General features: G+C 38.4%; 1 protein-coding gene across 5 annotated transcripts in view; it reads left to right on the plus strand.

Annotated features, from left to right (window-relative positions):
- cadm1a (cell adhesion molecule 1a) overlaps window positions 1–22,690 on the plus strand; it is a 322,140-nt gene that overhangs the window by 42,326 nt on the left and 257,124 nt on the right. The gene's annotated exons all lie outside the window — the stretch shown is intronic.

Here is a 22,690-nt window from a genome sequence, read left to right on the forward strand (position 1 = left end):
CCCACGAGGCTTCAGATTTAGTTTTTCCAAGTGGAGGAAATGGCACTCACTGAGCTAAACACCAGATCTGCACCACAACAAATAATCGATATGTGCAACAATCCAGAGCTCTAGAAACAAAATCTGTTCACACTATGAAGGAAAATGTATAGAAACCTCTAGCATCTATTTGGGGCACAAGGGGTCACTGAATATTGCTATGACCTTTACAGTCATCAGATCTCAACCTAATGAACACTGATGGCTTGTGGTACACTATAAAGCAGCCGTATAAATCATTAACCTTTGTGAGGTAACTCAAAAATGCATGCAAACTGTATGTAAACATTGATTTTAAATAAAATTCCGAAACCAACAGAGACTGGCATCTACAACTTGGCTTTCATAGTAAACCTTAAAATCCACATAAAACTACTCCAGGAAACACACACTGCAGTTTTTAGAGTGACAGTCCTCCGACTTAAACTTTGTGGTAAATGTCTGGCAACCTGTGCAGGGTGTCCTAAAATACAGTTCATCCAGAAATTTCCCAGCGTTTAACATTTTCCACATTTTGTTATGTTACAGCCTTATTTCAAAATGGATCACATTAAATATTTTCCTGAAAATTCTACAAACAATACCCCATAATGACAACGTGAAAGACGTTCGTTTGAAATCTTTGCAAATTTATTAAAAATAAAAAACAAAAATATTACATGTACAAAAGTATTCATGACCTTTGCTAAGATACTCAAAATTGAGCTCTGGTGCAGCCTGTTTCCACTGATCATACTTGATATTTTTCTACAACTTGATTGGACTCCACCTGTGGGAAGTTCAGTTGATTGAACATGATTTGGAAAAGCATACACTCGTCTACATAAGCTCCAACTGTTAACAGAGCACAAACCAAGCCATAAAGTCAAAGGAATTGTCTGTAGACCTCAGAGACAGGATTGTATTGAGGCACAGGTCTGGGGAAGGGTACACAAAAATGTCTGCAGTATTAAAGGTCCCAATGAGCACAGTGTCCTCCATCTTCTGAAAAAATGGAAGAAGTTCATAACCTGTAGAACTCTTCCTGTAGTGGGCCGGCCAGCCAAACTGAGCGATAGAAAAAGAAGGGCCTTAGGCGAGGAGGTGACCAAGAACCCGATGGTTACTCTTATAAGATCTCCAGTGTTCCTCTGTGGAAAGAGGAGGACCTTCCACAAGAACAACTATCTCTGCAGCACTTCACCAATCAGCCCTGTATGCAGCGATGTACAGAGACATCCTTGATGAAAACCTGTTCCAGAGCGCTCTGGACCTGGACAACTCTGAATGTCCTTGAGTGGTGCACCCAGAGCGCAGACTTGAACCTTAAACATCTCTGGGGAGATCTGAAAATGGCTGTGCACTGACGCTCCCAATCTAACCTGACTGAGCTTGAAAGGTAGAAAGTATAATGGGAAAAACTGCCCAAAAATAGATCTGCCAAGCTTGTAGCATCATTCTCAAAAAGTCTTGAGGCTGTAATTGGTGCTAAAGGTGCTTCAACAAGGTATTGAGCAAAGGTTATGAATACTTATGTACATGTGATTTATTTTATTTTATTTTATTTTTTATAAATTTGATTTCAAACATTCTTTTTTCACATTGTCTTTATGGGGTATTGTTTGTAGAACCTTGAAGAAAATAATGAATTTAATCTATTTTGAAATAAGGCTGTAACATAACAAAATGTGGAAAAAGTTAAGTGCTGGCAATACTTTCTGGGTGCACTGTGAACTTGAATTAGTCTGTGAGAAAATGTGGAAAAATTCATAAATCAAGAATAGAAAGAGTCTTGACTGGTTACAAAAAAGTGTTTGCAAGCTGTGATGTCTGCCAAAGGGAGCGGCTAACTAATTTAGTTTCTATTTTTTAATTTCTTGGAAAAATAAAAATAACAGTGCATTGACATTAAAAAAAAGCTAATTTTGATACTGTTTGCTGTAGGGATAATATTTTACATTCCAAAAATATCAGAATTTTCCAAGCTGTGTGCAATCTTTTGCAAACAACATTATTTTAATTTTTTAATTTTTTAATTTTTTTTTGTGTTTGTCATGGATAAAAGATGCATGTGCAGCTAAAAGCATGTTGTTGCAGGTACAACACAATGTTAATTTGTTTTTCCTGTCCCTTACTAATTGCACACGACCTGACCATTATGCAAAAGCTGTGTAATGTAATGTTACATGCAGTGGGTGATGTATTTGGCAGGTACTCAGAAATGTTTGCTTTCAGCAGGACATGATACGAAGCCTATGCTAACAGCCAGCTAAACACACCCACTCCCTGAAGCTCAGCTGGTTTTAAGGGCTGGCTGTTTTCATGCTTCATCTGATCCTGCCTTATCTCCCATTAGGCTTGTCAAACCTCATGGGATGTGTTGGATACTAGAAAATTAACGTGGCCATGCCTTTGTGAAAAATAATGATGTGTTAAGATTTTATTAGCTAAATACTCCGGCAGATCTATATATTTTTTACAAATATGAATGGCACAGCTTTATAGAAAATCTTTTTGTAAATATAGTTTCGTTCCTCCTTTTTATAAAGCTACCCAGACTCTCTGCATTGAATTGCTGTTTAAAGAATAACAACGCTTGACTCATTAGTCAGTGTACAGTTAATTATTGTTGGAACTCACCTTGGATTTAGACCAATGGCTTCAAGGTCCAACACCGCAGCCTCATACACTTATACATTGTATCTAAAGTGCACAGTGTCACAGATTCATCTTAATTGGACTCTTAAAACATTTATTAAACTCCCATACAACCCATTGAAGGTATTAGCTTTTTTTGAGCTGGTGTCAAATAACAAATGTCTACGCATTTCGTCTGGAGTTGGTCACCCTTACTGAGCAATGATCTAAACTAAAGAGGAAGCATGAAAGGGCGACCAGCATTAAATCATATTGACAACTGCTAATGAATATTCCAGGTGCAAGAAAGGAAGGCTTAGGCTTAGCTCTACTGCTTTCTAGATAATGTGAAGTTAGGTTTACACTAGACATCATAAGCATTGTGTGTTTTCTCTTTATTTCACCGAATATCAGAACCACTTTGAATTTATCAAAAGCAGCAGCATTTTTCTCTTGGAAAATAAGCGATGCCTCTGGTAGTTCACAGACAAAAGCATTGTCACGGCATCTGGATTACACCATTTCACAGCGGGACTCCCTTTTTTTCTTTTTTTTTTCTGAGGGGGGGGCAGATGTATAAATACAAAAGAACAATGCCTGCATTGCAAAGAATCTTGCTGATGCCTTCTTTTCTGGATTGCTCAGCAGCTCCCTCAGTTTGTGCGGCACTAGAGGGAGCAACGAGGGGAGTGGACTCCCTTATGATCAATTACTCCACTTGCAACACCACCAACTTCTTGCCAGTGACCTTTCACAAACATCAGCTCTCATGCTCATTTTTTGCTTTGTCAGCAGTGTTTTCTGCAAAATGCTGTTTTGACCCCTAAATGACCCTTTGTTTTAAATGATCAAAACTATAAGGTAATATAAAGTGTAGATTGTCACCAGTGGTGTGTTTAGTTCTTGTTTGGGGTTGCTCAACACACCCTTTGGAAAAGGCTTTGGCAAATCACAGTTCACATCATACTTTGACCACTGTTTTGAGGTCACTTGAGCCTACAGTTAGGTTTACTGTGTTGTATACAGTGTGTGAGTCAAGTGCATGGTTTACTCAGGCTTCTAGAGAAAACTAAACTATTTAAAACTCACATTGCTTGTTCTAATAGACATCATTATAATGCTCTGATTACAATCCTTGTCTCTGAAATCTCTACAGGTAATTAGAATATGAACAGTTGGATTGATGGCTCAACTTATACAAATATAGCAGTTAAAAAAAGACATTTTCTTTAAACAAAACTCTGTGCTGTCTTTGCGTGTTGTTCTAAGTGTTCCAAATAAGTAAATATTAGGCTTGTCAAGAATTTGTTTTTGTCCTTCGGCTTATCCCGTGAGTTCAGGGTTGCCACAGCGGATTGTTGTCTGCATGTTGATATGGCACAGTTTTTATGCCGGATACCCTCCCGGACGCAACCCACAATTTCTACCGGGCTTGGACCACTGCTGGCACAGCTGGGGAAGGGAACCAACTGAGCTACAGCCATCCCCATTAGGCTTGTCAAGAATGATAGATATAATTTGTTTGTACTCTGTTTGCATTTGTTGTTTCCGTAAACTCTATTCAATTGATTTGGTCTTTCTTAAAAAATGATATTTATTTTCCTTGTCTTACAAGCACTTATCTATCTTTAATCTTCCTCTGTCACCATTTTTCAGGTTGCCTTAATAATTATCGTTACATAGCATTATCTAAGACAAACTACATATGACGGGCTCAAAATAGATGCATGGGTTCATTTAAGAAGCCTCATGTTTTGCTAACACTGTGTGGCCAAGTGCCCACCAGCCCACATAGAGTCTCCAGGTCAGTTTAACCTTGAGCAAAGGGGGTGTAGCAGTACTGTACGCAGCTGTAACCCTGCCAAGAGGCAGGGGCACCTTTTTTGCTGGCTGCACTACAATAAGCAGTCATTGTCAGAAATCCAATTGTTTTTTTAATAGAAATGCCCTCAGCTACAAGGATGTATTTTTCTCCATAGATGGCTAAATTATCTTCACAACATAGCAACATAGCACAGTTCTTGCATATACTGTGCTAGTGAAGCAAACAGGCCCACACATACAGTCCAGACCATACACACTTGTACATATAAACGTGTTTTACAAATTGATGATGTTCAGTTTGCAATAAGATATTGGATACAATGTTAAAGTCCCAAATCTAAGCTTTAATTTCAGTAGGTCAACAACAATAGGAACCAAAAGCTGCTTTATATGTATTGTTTTGTACTGAGAAGCTAAAGTGGACAACAGAACAGTCAGCATGGCTAAACATGACTTGGAAACAAAGTTTTATTATTAGTGTTCACAGCATTGGTTTGCTGATGCTTTCCGATATACCAACGCTTCCTCAATGGCTCACTTTCAATGGATTTTGCTGATTCCTTCCCAGTGTTTATTTGCTGTTACTTTCATACCACAGATTTTCAAATTCCAAACTATTAAATGACTAATATTTACAGTTTGAGCTCCTTGACGCTCACTCACATCCAATGGGGAGCATTAAGATCATGTATGTAACCCATCACACTACAGGCTCATTTGAGCACATAATCAGTTCACATTATTGGGCAGATAATTGGTTCCAAGCAGCAACACCCTACCCCTGAAGTGTTGGCAGTCATGCATGCCTAAGCCATAACAGAAGCACCATCATGCTTGACAGATGAGATGCTATTTTTCTCCAGGGCAACAGTATGGTTTAATCTGTGGATTTTTCCCCCATCTATGATTTGATTTAGAATGAGATATTTTGACATCTGGACTAGTTTTCAGTAAAGTTTTGGTCCAAAGATAGATAGATAGATAGATAGATAGATAGATATTTATATATATATATATATATATATATATATATAATATGAGAGAGAGTTTTTTTGTTATTCTAACGGATGCTGACCCTTTCTTGATGCTTCCTTGACCTTTCCACAAGTGAGAATTTCATAAATTCCATTCAACCCAAGGGATTTTACCATTTACAATCAATTACCGTCTGGTCTTACCTCTCCTACAACTCTCTAGTAAAACTTTTTCTTTCCAGCCCAGCTGTTAATGGGATGTCATGCTCTTCATTGACCAGTTTAATCGGATCATTTTTTTGGTAGATTGCTTTGTAAGGCATAAACAGCATAATTGGTAAAATGGGACTATAATATTAATAAAACTTGACAACTTCTATGTTATTCCATTGTTTTGTCTCATTTATGCTTAAAAATGGAGAACAATTGTTACATGTAGATTACAATGGAAAATCGTTTTAATCCATCCTAACCATCACATACTGTAGTCATAGTCCCTTTTCGTAGGCTTGTGTAGAGAGAGGATTTGCCTTCAACAGGCATTAATCATGAAGCTAGTAGAAGTATGGCAAGAGAAATAAATCAAAGGCTGCTTTGGTCTCTGCCCCCAAGTTTGGCACCAAAACAAGACCTACTCATCACACAGTGCTGCGACTTACAGCCCACAGGCATAGTCATGACATTTCTCAGTTTTAAGATACAGAGGAAAATGCTAATGAAGTGGCTGGATGGAAAATGTCAGTTTTTTTTTTTTTTTTTGAGGAAATGCCGCTCTATGTTTTGCGGTCTGTGCTTATGTGCGCCTTCTTGTCATGTTGGAGAGGCAGAAAAGTGAATACCGGCTGACTTTTGACTTTTTTTCCCCTGCCCCTAGGGGCCACGACAGAAACGTAGTGCACCAACAATGGCTGACTCTTTCTGCTTGGAAAGAGGTGGAGGGTTTTTGTGGAGTGTTGGGGGGGGGGTTTGAAGGGGTGCTGGAGGGGTTTATCTTAGTCATGGTAATTGGTTTGCTGGTGTGGAAGTAGGATCATTCGAGAAAACCTCATTCAGTCTGACTCCCTCCCATTTATCTGTCTGGAAGGCTGCAGGGAGAAAAGGGAGAAGGATAGGGAGAGGGAGGAAATGAAGGAGTGCTGCTGCAGAGGTATTTTCATACAAAGGCTAGAGAAAGTGAGTGGGTATGTCTGAAGGCTCAATCTGATGCCATTCTAAAATGAAGGATGCTTTTCTTTTTGCATTCTTCCAAATAGCTTTTACTTTTTATCCCTTGGCATCCCCATGTGATGCCTAATGCACCTGTTTGCATGTGTGTGTGTGTGTGTAAAAGGGGAAGGTAGGACTTTAATACAGAAGGACTGGAATGCAACCTTCAAATCATTTTTCAGTTTCAGATTAGATTAATGAAGGTGGAAATTGAACTGCTCTCTTTGACTCTGCATTGTCTTTAGAGATGTCACATTAAGCTTAATACCAGGTTTACATTTTTATTCAGAAATATTGCATTTTAGCTCCTATCTCTATAGACTGTTCATAAAATTTGTGACAGGAGTGACATTACTTCACATTTTTACAGAGCAAGAAACCCAAGAAATCAGACAAGGGGAGAGGTTGGAAACAAGAATACAGTTTAGTAAGATGATCAAGGTATGACTGAAAGTGTTCAGTGATGGATGTTTCTTTTGGACAGAAGAAATGATTTTACTTAAATTTGGCTGACAGTGTGGATTTTTTTAAAAGCTGTGTCTTCATATGTCTTACACTGTGACATACATTGGCTTGTAATATGCTTATTTTGTTTAGAGTAAACAAGGTTGTCTTATCACCTGTCCAAATAAAAGGGCTAAAATCATGATAAAGTGCTTTCAACATTCTTGTGGTAAGTGTGTCCTCAGATTCACCTCCAATAACCAAACCTTATTTACTGGGAAAAATGTAGTGAGACCTCTCACATGGCTTTTACACTGTGGCCCAATTTCACAGGTGATCAGATGTGTTCCCCTGGCCCACTCTCCACGCTTTGTTCAATTTGTTGATGTCACTATCTTTCAACTTTGGCCCACCTTGCAATTTGTTCTCTTGGCCCCAATCCGTCTTGTTGGCCAGCAGATTTGATTTATTTATTTATTCATTTATTTATTTTACAGTTTTGCTATTGTTAAATGTCTGCTGTTTTTGTATAGAGCTGTGAATTTCCATACAAAACAGTGGTGAGTCTTGTGATGGTCACTGCACACGAATGAATGATATTGAAAGGGATGGGGGAAGTCACTGCTTGGCTCTCTGTCTAAAGTTGTTGCTTGTACTATGCTAGCTGCTCGGGTGACAACTAGACTCCCAGGGCGATGCATCATCAAGACAGAAAAGTACTGTGATAGTGACAATATGCAGTATATTGTAGTAATAAATGTATTCAAATGTCATTTAAAATGGCTCTATTCAATAATAATGGCACATCGCCTGCTGAATAGATAATCAATATTAAGAGCATCCAATTAACAGACATTGTTAATTTGTACAAACAGATCTTCATTCTCTTTTTCTGAACATCATTTTTAAAATTCTATTCTTTGGCTGAGCTCAAGTTGATTGTGTGCCCTTGTAAATAGTAAAGTTTTGAAATGACTACACGCCTCAATAGTGAACACGGTTAAAATATGTCTCATGAATGTGTGACACTTTTTCTCAGCAAACTCCAAAATCAGTGCACTAGAAATCAGTGTCAGCTATAAAATGATCACCTAGCTACAGAATTACCTGTGGTGCAAGCAAACCTATACAGGGTCACTTGAATATTTAAAAAGAACTTTCAAGCCCTGTTGCATTTAATACTTTTAGAGGAGGCTGCAGGATAATGTACCTTGTTTTATTTGTTTATTGCTGCCTGGCAGTCACACACACACACACACACACACACACACTAACAAAAAAACAATTATTTTATTATTATGAATGTTCTCAATTTAAATTTAGTATTTTAGATTTAAGCAAGAACTGCACCTTCTTTGGGTGTTTGTGTGCTTCTTGTTTTATTTTATTCAGTAATACTAGTAAATGTTTATTGCTAAAAAAAAATAGCGGTGCAAAGACAATCCAAAGCTCTTTAACTAAGAGCAAAGTGAATGATTGAAAGTGCCCATTTTTGAATTGTAAAACTGTGATGAAGCTATGATTCAGCAGCACAACAACACCAAAAAGCAATACATTATGCATTGGATTGTGGAGTATGCATGGCTGCTCGGGCCTATACTTGCAAAGATTTTGATGCATCAGCAACACTGCCTTCTGCTCTTTCTTACTCTTGTCCATCACCCCTGCTATTCATAGAACCCATTAATGATTTATTGAATAACAAATCGGAAGTAATGGGACCCTAATCCGTCATCCTACCACAAGAACGCGTATAGCTCTAAGATGCTTCCTTTATTTAATTTCCACATTTTTCACATTTAATTTTGTAAGTACTGTAAGATTAATTACATTTTATTTCTAGGGAGTATAACTTGGATGAAGCAAGCTGGCCTCTTTGAATTTACCCTTGCCTGAACACAATAAACAAAAAATACTTCTTTTATTGTTCTGGTATTCCTGCAACTGCATGACTCTCATTTTAATTACCACCATTCAGTTTGGCGGTGATGTAGATGACATGATGTTTCAGAGAGCTGCAGTACTGTGAGGGCTTCTAGTGTTAATAATGGCAGGCAGATTGAACCCCTTTTATTTCATGCATTCTTAGATTAATCCATAAAAACAGATGGACTGTGAAGAGGTATTGTCTGTGCAGTGGTGAAAAGCAATATCATTCATATTATTTTTAATTGGTTCCCCAAGGGCACTTGATGATGTGAAAAAGACAAACTAATGTATTACTGAGCCAAATAAATTTTGGAGCTAATTCTAAATAAGCTTTCTTTATTTCTTTTAGATTTTTCTTTTTACTAAACGCATGTTTCAACTCAAGTATAATCTTAACATACACCAGGAACAAATTGCTGCTATTTATGATGGCAGGTACCAGATTCACACTTCAATATTAGGCAACTTGTTCTACAGATGCAGATGTTCTCCAGTCCAGGAAGGAAGTTCTTTCCTGTAAAAAAGTTAAAGTAGTAGGTTTTAATACTCGTAGTACAGGTTTTAATACTTACTTTAATACTTCTACTTCCAAACAATCCATGGAGCCCCTGGTTTTCCTTTTTTCCTATGTCGTGTGAAATTCATTTAGTGCGCTTCTGAAGCTTAGTTGAGTTATGCAATCCATTACAGTAAACATGAATTTATTCAAAAGTTTGTAAATATTTATGCAGCCGTAGTGATTATGCAGCAGTTGGGCCATTGAAAGGGTTTTTAAAAATACTGAAATCATGAATCTAAATTGGGCTTGTAAGGACAATGCATACAAAAGAGGCAGCACAAAAAAATGTAGTCTGATTCTAAATATCTATAAAATAGTCTATTACGGATAATTCATAGTTCATGTTTTAAGTTTAAACAGTTTGGTCGGACAAGAATTGGGATTGTATGCCTCCACAACTGAAGTTGCAGTTGACATGCATGTCTGTCCAGACTCCTATTCAAATCAGTACATCTATAACTCAAAATGGACATTTTGGCATTAACAATCATAGGTAGTTTACATTCACTTTGACCTTTGACCACCAAAATCTAATCAGTTTATCCTTGTGTTCTGATAGAGGATTGTGCCAGATTTGAAGAAATTCCATCAAGGTGTTCCTGTAATATATTATTCCCAAATATGGGAAGGCTGTGAGGTCACAGTGACTTTTTGACCTGTATCCACCAGCTCTTAGCAGTTCATCCTTGAGTAAATTGGGATGTTTCTGATAAATTTAAAAAATAATTTCCCTCAAACAAAGACATTATTTTAAGGCATTACTGTGATTGCATTCAAAAGTATATGATGGACAGAAGGGAGAGATCATGGCACAGGCCATCAACTCTGACATTTACTCCTCATCATCTAACCAGTTCTTTCATGCATCCTGCTGGAAGTTTGTGTAAAGATTGAACACATTCCCTCAAGGCATTTTGTGACATCGTCATAAGTTACAGTTACTTTGACCTTTGACACCGGAAATCAGTTAATTCTAACGGTCTGTAATGTTAGGATGGTTTTCATTGGCCAATATAACAGTCAAACATCATTTAAGTTGACCTGCAGTATATAAGCAAAAAAAGCAAATCTTCTTTCAACTGCTGCTCTTGTGGTCAGATGCACATTAAATTTGATGACAGACTCGTAACCAGAAACACATTCCAACTGCCAGAGCAGCTGGGATGCACAACATCCCAAATGAATTAGGCTAAATCTTTGGTACTAGTTAAACTACTGATACATACTGTACCTGTATGAAGCTTAAAACAATAAATACAGTTACTTTTTTTATACAGTTCAGTATAATGTTTCGAGCAATGGAGTCAAAGCACCCGGCTGCCCTTAGGTTTAAGAAGTGCACAGATGGTTATGAGTTTCATGCTTGCTGTAATCCCCAGGTTATGGAACATAGTTATGTGATTAATTAATAAGCTCCACCAGGCTGAAGGTATGCTGTAGTTTGGAGCCAGGAAAATAGCTCTAAGTCCCCCACTCACAGCAGGGCTGTTCCAAGGTGGCTGGAGAATGTGCTGTAGAACCAAAAATGTACTAATAATATTCAACTGTATGTCACAAAGAATGAAGCCCATATTAAGACATTATGCACCTGAATAAATGATTTAAATATGTTCAGGAAAAACTAACTCTGAACATGTGTTTCGCATAAAACCATCATTGCTACTGATTCAGTCCGCTAGAGCTGGCAGTGTTGGCTTGCAGGAAACAGGACTGCTTCCAAATCCCCCCTCAGCTTTATTGGAGACGTACAAAAGATTTTGTACAGTTTACTCTTTGAAATGTGTGCTAATGTGTGATTAAATCTGATTAGATCTGGAGCATCTTTATCCAGTTCCATTTAAAATACATACAGTATGTCACCTAATATATTCTACATACAGGAGAGCTACATTATTATGATTTTCTGGTGAAATTATTTCTAAATATGATGATTCTCCCTAAAACAGATAACTATGGAAGCTTTTCATTCATGTTTTAAAATACTGTAAACATTTTTTAGCTTCCTATAAGGAACTTTACTACATATTTTGTAGTGTAGTCAAAGACCTGATGAGTAACTGTTTGTGAAAATTACAATGTGATTAATGTCATGTCACATTCATTGTCATCTAATTTGGTCACTTTTTATGTTTCCTAAATTTCTTTTACATCATTTAAAAAAAATAAGTTTTTTCAGTAGAATTAATATAAGCCACATATTTGCAAACAGCCTACATATTAATGTTGTTAATGTGTTAAACTACAGTTACAATTAGAAACCTAATTTTAATGCACTGCTCTTCAATTAACATACTTGATGGTTCATTTGTTGGACCTCTTAAAACGGATGTGTACAGTTTTGTTTTACACAGCCTGAATAATTAACATTGAACTGTGGCTCAGGAAGTAGGACAGTTGTCCACCTATTCCAGGATTGTTGGTTGGATTCCTCCTCCTGTCACATGTCACAGTGTCCTTGAGCAAGACACTGTACCCCAGCTTAGTTGCTCCCAGTGAGTATAGGCCAGCTGGAGCTCCCCCATCTGTGTGTGTGTGTTTCGGTAAATGAGATGCAGTGTAAAGTGCTAAAGGTCGAAAGGAAGCGGTATATAAATGCAGACCATTTACCCTTCAAATAGCTATAATTTCTTAATTAACTGTCTTTGCTATACTATAAAGATTACAATTAGTCATTTAGCAGACATTTTTATCGGAAGCAACTTAAAAGTAAGTAGGGGTCATTAGGGACAACTTACTGGGTTTACCAGGTTCGTAAATGACTGCTCTACCACCTGAGGTACTTTTGCTGCTGTGGACATGTTTTTGCCCATTTCTCTACAAATATTGTACTTTAATTGCTTTGATATATGTATCCTAGTCTATTTGAGTGGTAAGAGACTTTCATGGGGCGGCCCATGAAATCATCCTTCCGCCATCCTGTTGCCAAAGTCTAAATTACTTCTCTAAGGTTTTTTACAACTATGAATATGGTTTTTACTGTGTTGAAACACAGTAAAAACTGTGAAAACTGTACATCCTGTATATTGATATTGCCTAAAAAAAATTTTTTTTTTATGATCAAAAATCATAATGTTGATCTATATATTAAAATGTATTTTCTGCTGAAGTTACTGTCTTGACATGGATACATTTTGTTGGCTCGAGTTAGAACTGGATTTGATGGTATTGAGTTATTTATTTCAATGTATTAAATTTGTAAGGCTATATAATAAAATTCAGTGCAAAGCAGAACTCTAGTGATTTAATGCAGATTGTAGATTTGAAGGTATAGATTTTGATTATGACTTTAACAGAGAAGAACAAAATTGGGGAATAACGCTACAAACTCTACAAGCAGTGCCTTCAGTTATAAAAATCCACTAGTGCCAGGGGTTTTCTGGTTAGTCACATCATCATTTGTGCTAATACTGTACACACTGCATAAAAGCTATACATGAATACATAAATTAAGTCCTACCTTTTTCCATCCCCTGCTTGTATTTACAGTACATGCTCTAGTATGAAGCCAGCAAGCAAGTGAAAGAAAAGTTCAAACTCGGCATATTTCCACACCTCTGCACATCTGGCCAATTACTTTATAAAATAGGTGCAATTGTTGGATTGTTTGTTTTGAAAAATAGCAAACGTAGCGGGATACAAATGTCAGAGCCAGTGTACAAATGTCAAGCAAATGAAAAAGTTGTTAATGGCTTAAACTTGAAAATGAACACACTTTAAAAACACGAGCTGGGTAACTTGTGTAAGCTTGTGTTCATTTTGCCAACAGTTCTTACGTTTGGTTTTAGTCCTACAATGAAAGTTTTTGAGGTTAGCCCTAATGTCAGTATCAGTGCTCTGTCTGTCTTGTCAACACAAATATAGAGAGATTTAGTTAAAGATTTTATTTCAGTTTCATTATAGTTGTTTTTATCGGCAGCGATATTATAAGGAGCCATCTTCACTGTTTCTCGATGCCATTTTTGTCTTGTCGTCTTCATTGGGAAGAAAATGGTGTGATATAAAGTAGGCGGCTGTATCTGCCGTCTGGTGCGTTTGTGTGTTGTGAATGTAAGTTAGTGTACTGATTGGACAGTTGTCTTTTGAAGAATAGTATCTCATCATGAACCCACTTGATCAGCTTTGACATTTAGTGGAATTAGTTTTTCGTATCGGTATTTCAATTTCTCTGTGGTAGCTGAGCAAAGATGCATAGGGAGATAATGAAGAGCTATTGTACATATACTTACTGCCAGTCTCCCTTTTGAGGATGGCTTTTCACATCCTTGGTTGATGCTTTAGCGCTACATGGAAATTAAACCAGCCCTAGAACAGGTTTGTGTAAAAGGAGGGAAATTTTAAATATTCTTTTAAATTCTGTTTTATGAGCCACAGCAGATTCTAACAACAATTGCACTCAGCAGATAATGATGGCTTAAATATATACTCAACTGGGACCTCTTAATTAAATTATTTGAGGGGGTATGCAGCGAGCTGTGATTGTGTGCCAGTAACTGTTTTGTTTCTGATTATGCTAATACTGGGCATATGGAGCATACAAGAATTTCTCCTAGTTTGGCTGGTGTAGGGAGGTAAAAGTGACATTGCTCCCATTCACGCTGGTAATGGATGGGTCCTTGCTTGACTAGGGCTCCAAAACAGCATGGCATTTGAATTGTTTTGGTTACTTGAACTTTAAGAGGGATTTGGCATGCGTGTGCTTTCAATGAATAAAAATGATGTGAACTGAGTGTGTGAGCGAACTGAGGGAGCAGAACCCTGTGATGCTGTGTTGACTTGCTCATCAGAATTTTACAAGAGGCGTTTTGATCTTTAGCATCATTGTGTGGCATATTGCACACAATGCTGTGAAATTTGCCGACTTTCTTCTGTTCGTATTACATGGTGAGATTAGAAAGGTGGAACCTGTGCATGTATTAATCACCAGTTTGTGTTGGTACTTAAGCTATGTGTAAGCACTTGTAAAAGACAGCAGACGTTACTTGTACGAATGTAGAGGCAGGCCGTTACAACACAGGTCAAATGTCAGGAGAATTTTAGGAAATGTCTCCAACCTTGGTTGTTACCTTTCCCTTTACAGTCATCATATAGTTATTGGTGACACGCAACAGGTTTTAACACAGTCAAAACCTCTTTCATGTCATTTTATGTGAAGGAGAATAATTGCCATTGCCTGCTTTTGTGTATAGTGGAGGGGAGAAAATTATAAGATCTCATCAGGATTGATTGAATTTACATTACTTTTTGTTATCGCAAGATTTTTGCAATCTCCGTCATGGAGGACTTAACCCAATTCTCCATCTCCTGATATGTGTCAGATCTTGGACATGTGGCAATTTTAAATGAGGAGGGGGGGGGAGGGGGGGGAACTTGAGTGAGATCAAATCTCAGTAAGGCTGGTGCACACAGATGATCCCTCAGAGCAGCAGAAACACAGAGGCTTTTACTCTAAGCAAGCCAAGCGAATTCACAGAGGACCCTAAAAGTCATGTAGCCTGTCAGGCTGTATTTATAGAATGTCCCCTAGATAGCCATGTCCTGATTCCAGCAAAGCACGATATAATATTTATATAGTGTTAACAGAACAACGTAAGCTTTATGTGGGAGCAGACGTGGACAGTTTGTCTATAAATCAAGCGGAGAGTTATGAACTCATGATAAAATACTCTTTGTGGTCACATTGGGGAGTAGATTGGACTGCAGGGGACACATACTATGAGGTCTCACTCAGGTGGTACAATGTTAACTTGCTCTTAAGCCTCACCATAACATCTCCAATTTTGTCCGACTGAATTTATACCCTTGTCTCATAGGAAGCCACCAACCGGAAGCACAGTTATCACCTTTAATGGCAATAATAAAAATGAAATTTGCTGCAGTGACAAAATAGTGGAAATAATAGGTGTCAAGACTGAAACCAATAATATTCTAGCTTCCATTGCATCAAGACCCATTGTTTAATTGGAAGTGCCACGCTTGTGTTACCCAGGATACAATATTGATATCACATTTTGTGTCTCTCCTCAGAAATGGGTTTTGGGTTTACTTCACCAGCTGCTGTTATAAACAGTCTAAAGCCTTGCATGCTTCCTTTCCGTGTGGCTTGTGTTTAGCATAATAGGCACAGTAGTGCACTGCCCCGGCATTTTGCCTCTGTCAGCCCTATTAATCAGAAGTCAAATCACTTCCATTAGATTTCTGGGGTTAAGCATTTGGTTGGTGGGATTTGCTGAAGCAGGACAGAGAAAGGAAAACGGCAGGAGAGGTGGAAAGACAGAGAGAGGAGCACGAGGCAGAAAGAGAATGGCTGCTGCTGATAAGCTGCAGGCAAGAAATACGCAAACCACCGCAGTATATGAGAATGATGAATCAGGGATAATAGTCACCCTGCAGTGAATGTTGTCATCATGGGACATTTTCTTCAGAGACAACATTTACCTGTCACAGCATCTGCGTTCAGAGGAGCAATAATGGGCTTTGTTCCCAGGCTTCAAAGTGCAGAGGGGTGAGGGGGTGGGAGGCAGTGGAGGCGTATGGAGTTTTATAGGAGAAGCAGCCTTGGAGGATGAATTCACTTTCACTGATTTGTGCAGATTGTGCTAAATGGGCCAGGTAATAATTGCTGGCAAAAGTAAAGAGGTCATTCCCTGCTGCACTCATTTAAGTTAGTTTTCCTGATCTGTATAGCTGGACTGCTGCACTTTTGCATCCAAATATTTAATGACTTAACGATAAAAAAAAAAGTCATCATCATTTTAACTCAGCATTCGAAAAAATGTTGTAGAAACTATAAATAGAATTCTTTATGCTAAACCTTAATTAAACAAGTACATACTGTATATTTATTAATCTACTGTCTTTGATTTTAAACATTATTAAGCATATTTTTTTTAAAAACCTGTGTACTCATTGTGCTGACGTCGTGTTGCTTGTGCTCACTTTATAATATTAAAGCTTAACGGCCTCACATGACTAATGAGCGTGTTAGACATCAGTCAGCAGGCCTTGTTGGGAGATTAAGTGCCAAACTGAATCCATGGACCCCTCCTATGGCCAGCGGGATTCCCATTGCCCTGCTGTTTAAACCCAGCGTTGACAGGTCAGCATGACTGACATGGGAGCAAGTGGTCAAAGAGGCCCATCTGGGCGTGCGAGAGCTGGGAGGCAGAGCATCCTGACCTCCCACTGCGAGGCTCCAGAGCTCCAAGCTGGCATCCGAAGAGAAGGGAGCTTAAGTCTTATTAGAGAGGGTATTACATCCAAACACGGACACGCCACTTATTAAGACAACACTATCTGGGGAACAAAACAGGAGATTAAAGACCTATCCCATTATGCTGTAGGTCACTGAGGGCTTCTTGGCACCCTTGTAATCTGGAAACAATCACCCATGGTTGACTAACTAACATGGAGTCTGAAACATTTTGTTCTTTGTCTCACTGGAACATTTTCCTGCAGTGATTCTACCAACTGTTGAGAGCCACAAAGGCATTGTAGCAGTCAGTTCACCCACCATAATTTCCCATAAGAGCACACGGTGTAGACCTTTCAGCTCAGGTGCACACAGCATCGAAACAAAGTTGTTCCGCCATGCTTTATAAGTCATTACTGAAGAGCAAGTGTAATAGATTTCCAGGCAGTGTGATCTTGTATTGCATACCAGCCTGCATATCACTTGCTGTTTTGATTTCTTGCCTCTCTGCCTCTCGACACAGCTGATGGCCTCTCTTCCAGCGTGGGTAATAAGAGCTGAATGCATTAACCTTGTTTTCATTTACTCCCTGTGGATACAGCATGGGCCCACCAAGTTGGAAATTTTTCTTCTTTTTGACACCACACTTTATCATTACTGGCACTTTCTGTTAAATCTAGGGACCCCTCCATGACCTCCCTTCTCTGGTCTTAGCAGAATTCTCCTGGAGGTGACTCCAGCCTCTGTTTGTGGATTGGGAGTTTCTCAGCCCTCGATCCATGCCTCGGGCTGCCGTGTTCATTGCTTAAAGGCCTCCCAAACTGCATCTGCCAATGAGAATCTGGATGGGTTTTGATACTGAATGGCCCCAGTTTTATTGAGTCGATTTGTAGACACTATAAAGAGTTCATTTTCAATGTTAGTGTTGTTCTAGGCGATTGAAGCCACAGTGCAACGCATAAAGAGGCATACTTTTAGGCATACATACCTCCATCCTTTTCTTTTTCTTTTTTCTTTTTTTATTTTTACTAAAAAGGCAGAACTAGAACAGACAAGGAACCAGTATGGTTACTTCAGAGACAGGAGAACAAATAACACTAGTTGCAGTGAGGCAAACGGAAAGATTTATTTCATCAGCCCTCATTTTCCTTCCCCTCTTTATGTAAGATTTAAATACAACCAACCACACATTCATTTTGCCCTCTTGACATTTCCTTCACAAGTCAGGGAAAATAAAGCTAAAGCAACTTAGTTAATGCAAATTCACACATTGTGCTGTCAAGATAATGAAATCTTGTATATATCTTTGGAGGTTAGAACACTGTCACTACAAGAAGTCAGCCTTTTTGAGGTAATTGGGTTCATAAAATTTAATAGAGGGTATTACTGTTCATGCCTAAATACCTTCCCCACGTAAAACCCCCACTGGAGGTGTTTTTATGGCATCTCAGCTTCCATATATTCCTACCTATATCCTCTTTATCTGTCTAAATTTGAAATTCATATTTGGGAGTTCTAAAGAAAAAGTACAGTTGGTGCTGTGTCATTAACAGTGTGTGCAAAATGTCTTCACCGCACCATGGCCCTGCTTCTGCTCTCTTCTGTCCTGCTCACAGTTGCCTTGCATTTCAATGCACACTGTGGGACCAGAAGCACAGTTGGCACTCTCAAACCTGATCGTGCTTTTAATGTGCACAAGCTATTAATCAGCAGTTTTATTCTAGGCCATGGGGTTTATGAGACACAGTGTTACTAGGACTGTGCTTTGCCCTGCAATTTTTTTTTTGGGGGGGTTCATCACATTGTAACAGCTGTTTCATGCCACTGGGAAAGTTTGAGGAAAATCCGACCAGTCAAACTTGTAGACTCTGACCTCTCATAAAGGATGGGGGGGGGGCGTTTTCATGGCCTGCATGGAAAGAATATTTTGAGAGCATGGTTTTTCTGTGAGCTAAAGAAGTCTGGTGTACAGATCAATTTTTTTTGCAAGTTCAGATTAGGTGTCCAGTTACAGAGGCAACACATCTATTGCAACTGCAGGACCAATTAAGGAGGAAAGGGAGAGAAAGCACGGTCAGAGTTAAAACCTTTTGGCAATTAAGACCCCTGCTTTTTTCCAGCCTACCAAAAGATACTTTCTAGTGGGGTTGGAGCAGGGATTTGGATATTGGCCTCCATACATTATAGTACAGTATGTGCATTCAGGTCATGGTGGGGTGGTTGTAACTTATGAGTTTATAACTTTTGTGATTTTTTTTTCCACAATCACTTTCAATTTGATCATTTTAACTTTATAAAATACATTTCATATTACTCTTACTTTTTTTCCATAAGACAGATGTTTGTCCTTGTACCAGGGAGTAATGATGTGTAGGACAAAACCTTCCTGCTCCAAAACAACTCCATTAAACACAAGTGGTAGCTTGTAGTAGTTACTCCCACATTTGTGTTAAAGAATCTGACTGGCTATTTGTTGGGCTCTACCCAAGCTACAAGCGTTTATGTCTTTTGTTCCGGGTCTGCACATGTGTTAAAGCACTAAATGTATTTTAAATCAAATTGGGTATCAATATTTTAAGTGTTTGAACAACTACATAACTTTGTACTTAGAATTTTCTGCCTTTCTCTTAATAATGCAGTAGCTATGTAACTTTTGAATTTGCCTGCATTACTTCTGTAATATCAAACTTCAGAGTTTATTTGTATGCTAACAGAATATAGCAGTGAATACATGGAGGAAGGCAGTGCAGCTCTGTTTAGCCACAGAGAATTATTTCAGGTACGAGTTTTTTATAAAGCAATTTAGACAGGCTATGCTGTAATCATGGATTGTAAATTATATTTTTGCAGTATAATTAACTTACATTATCTTGCAAAATGGTCAGTCAACGGTTGCCTGGATGCCTTTGGTACTTGTACTGTAAATCACAAGAGAGGGGTCGTTGCATAATATATGGGAAAGTTAGCGTGCTTCAGGATAATCAAATGATGGTTCAGGAATTTAACTAACTCTAGCTCAGTTGGCTCATTGCAAATTCCAGATGAATATCAAGGAAAGCCCTACTGAAGCAAATATACTATAAAAACAAAAATGAGCACTCTGTGACCCTGCAAAGCTACTTGAAGAATCACAGCTACAATGTATATGAGCCTTTCACACAATCTACTTCATTAACTTCATGCCTGTGCCAGTGATTCCTGGCAGCCATGTGTCCACTGCAAAGTAACCCTATATGACCCTAAGAGAGGGCCACAGCAGGAATCAGCAGACTGGCTCTCTCTCAGGGAGCTATAAGAGGTCATGGGGGCATCAGTCCAAAACTTTGGCATGGGTATCCCCCCATCTGTTGAGAAAAATAAGTGCTTTCCAATAATTGGCCATCCAATTGACTGGGGCAACATGGCCGAGGGTAGGCGGAGGCAGAGAGCTTACTGCCAACAGCTGCATCCCTGCTGGGAGGACTGTTTAGGGTTGCCATCCATCCATCTTTTGCCCTATCTGGTTTATTTAAGCCATGCTCTCAGCACTGCAGGTTGTATTTATTGCATATTTGCATATATATGAGACCTCCTATTTGGACAGCCTTTCAAGCAGCCCCCTCTGTATTGCGATTACATGAGAATGAAGACAAAGTGAGAGATGTCATTCTATCTTGAAATCGGAGAATAATGGTGGACAGTGCTGCATTTATTGAGGGTATGATATCACCATAAGACAGGTATCGATATGAATTTGCAAAATGGAAACGACACTTATGTGAAAATGTATATTAATTAATTGGGGTTAAATGTGCCTGTTTTCCTTTGAGACATATGCCACATTTAAAGAGTGTGATGCGGATTATGCAGTGTGTAAAGGTGAACAGATGTTGGCATTTTAGGGTCAAGGTTAAAGCAACTTCAAAGTGTCAGGAAAAGGGAAACATCAGGCAACATGTTGTTGAAAGAATAAACAAATGATCTTGTGTTTGGTTCTAGTTCACTTCCAAGCTAGATTTTGCAGCCCACCCTGAAAATGAGAGAGAGTCTACCTGGTCTACCTATCTGTCCTTTAAAATATGATTAGGTAGGTCGTTTCAGAGAAATGACAGATAGCAAACCTAATAGTCACCCAGGATTTAACGACACAAATGTTTGCCAAGAAGAGGTTGGATTGCATTGATAGAGGACTTTCCTACAGTAGACCACAGTTTGTGTGCATTAACATCACATCAGATGCTAAAACCACCAGGATGGAACAGAAGATTGACAGGTGGATTAGTGCAATGTCAGCATTAATGAGGGGGTTATACAGATTTACCTGTTTATCTACGTTCCAGATTTTATGTTTTTATGTCATAAATTTGGTCATGATAAAATAAAAAAGGACAAAGATCCAGAAATACTCGTACCTCACAGGGTGGCTGGGCTTCTTGATCGAGATGCTCTGACATCCAGAAGTGGCTGTGGGAGGAAGCATTTTAATGCAGGAGTTCAGGTGCTTTAACCTCACTGCAGTCAAACTAATAAATCGTAACTATAAAATTATCAATAGAAACAGCTCCTTTACCTCAGTATTAATGCAGACATTACACAATTTTCCATGAGCCAGAAGTTTACTTTTTCAAATTGTTCAAATATTATTTGTTATTGTTGTATGTGCAGGAGAAAATATTTTCAATACAAGAACCCTATTCTGATTTTTTTGGAAATGTAACGATGAGGTTAGCTCACAGACAACAATATTTAGTGGTGTGTACTGATGCATATCCTGCTGATTTGCTCTGGCAAATCCAGACCTTCTCCTGGGTTAAGTCTCTCTGCAGTCTCAAACTCACAAGTCGCGTGGCTGCCAGCATGAAAGATGGCCACACAACCGATTAGCCATTTTACGCTCGCTTGAATTAGATGGATAGTATTTCTGTCAGAGGAGCAAACTGAGAGTAGGAGGATTAGGATGTGGTGTTTTTTACTACTTTCCCTCTGTTGTCTTTTCATTTTTCGTTCCATTCATAGATAGTCACAAACTCATATAGACAGTCTCCTAGTCTCTCTGTTGTAACCTTTAACGTTCTTAATATTTTTTTATAAAATAAATTCTTGTTCACTTTTATTTGATTCTGCCCCAAATGTGTAAATACTATTCTATGGAAGCTCATTTCCTTCAATATATGCAGAACCACCAATATCAATTTACCACTTTCTGACATTGTCATTTTGCTTTCTTTTCTGTACCAGGCAAAAGAGCCAGATGAAGCATAAAACCAATATCCACAGCAGTACATATTACAAAAATCATATCATATACTCTATATGTTCTACACTGCCTAACCTGTGAGCTTTACAACTGTATGCTGTAGTAGTCCCTAATTATTAATACAATATCTGGGCTGCAGGACAATGGCGTCTAAAATCCTTGTATCTAGCCAATAGTCACAGCTTTATGAGCAGAAAAGTCCTTTGAAAATTAGGACCTGTAAGTTGCCTCTAAAAACTTATTATTATTTATATTATTATATATATTTTTTTGCTGCTCCCACTTACTAACCATAAGTCTTTATTTTAAAGACCTTAACAAGATTGTGAAGCTTTGCGTATGCTTTTTGAGTGATTTGTTTGTTACCATTGTTAGGTTTGGTCAGATGTTTTTAAGGTTTGCAATTCCAGACCATGTCTAGAACTGATCCCACGGTCTCTTCAGTTGTTTAGACTCTTTGGAATTATTCCCACTGGTTGTGAACAATGTCAGTTATGTTTAAATAGAGATTAAACATATTCCAACAAAACAAAACAGCAGGCACATCAGAACAAAAAGCCTCTGAGCAGCCAATAAGTGTTGGATTTCAGAAACTAAAGTTGAACAGCATAACCTTGGTGTGTAAAATTTCAGCCTTCCATGCCATATCAAGTCAGTATCTACTGTACCTTTTG

The sequence above is a fragment of the Channa argus genome, chromosome 22, assembly GCF_033026475.1.
Source record: "Channa argus isolate prfri chromosome 22, Channa argus male v1.0, whole genome shotgun sequence".
Taxonomy (NCBI): Eukaryota; Metazoa; Chordata; class Actinopteri; order Anabantiformes; family Channidae; genus Channa; species Channa argus.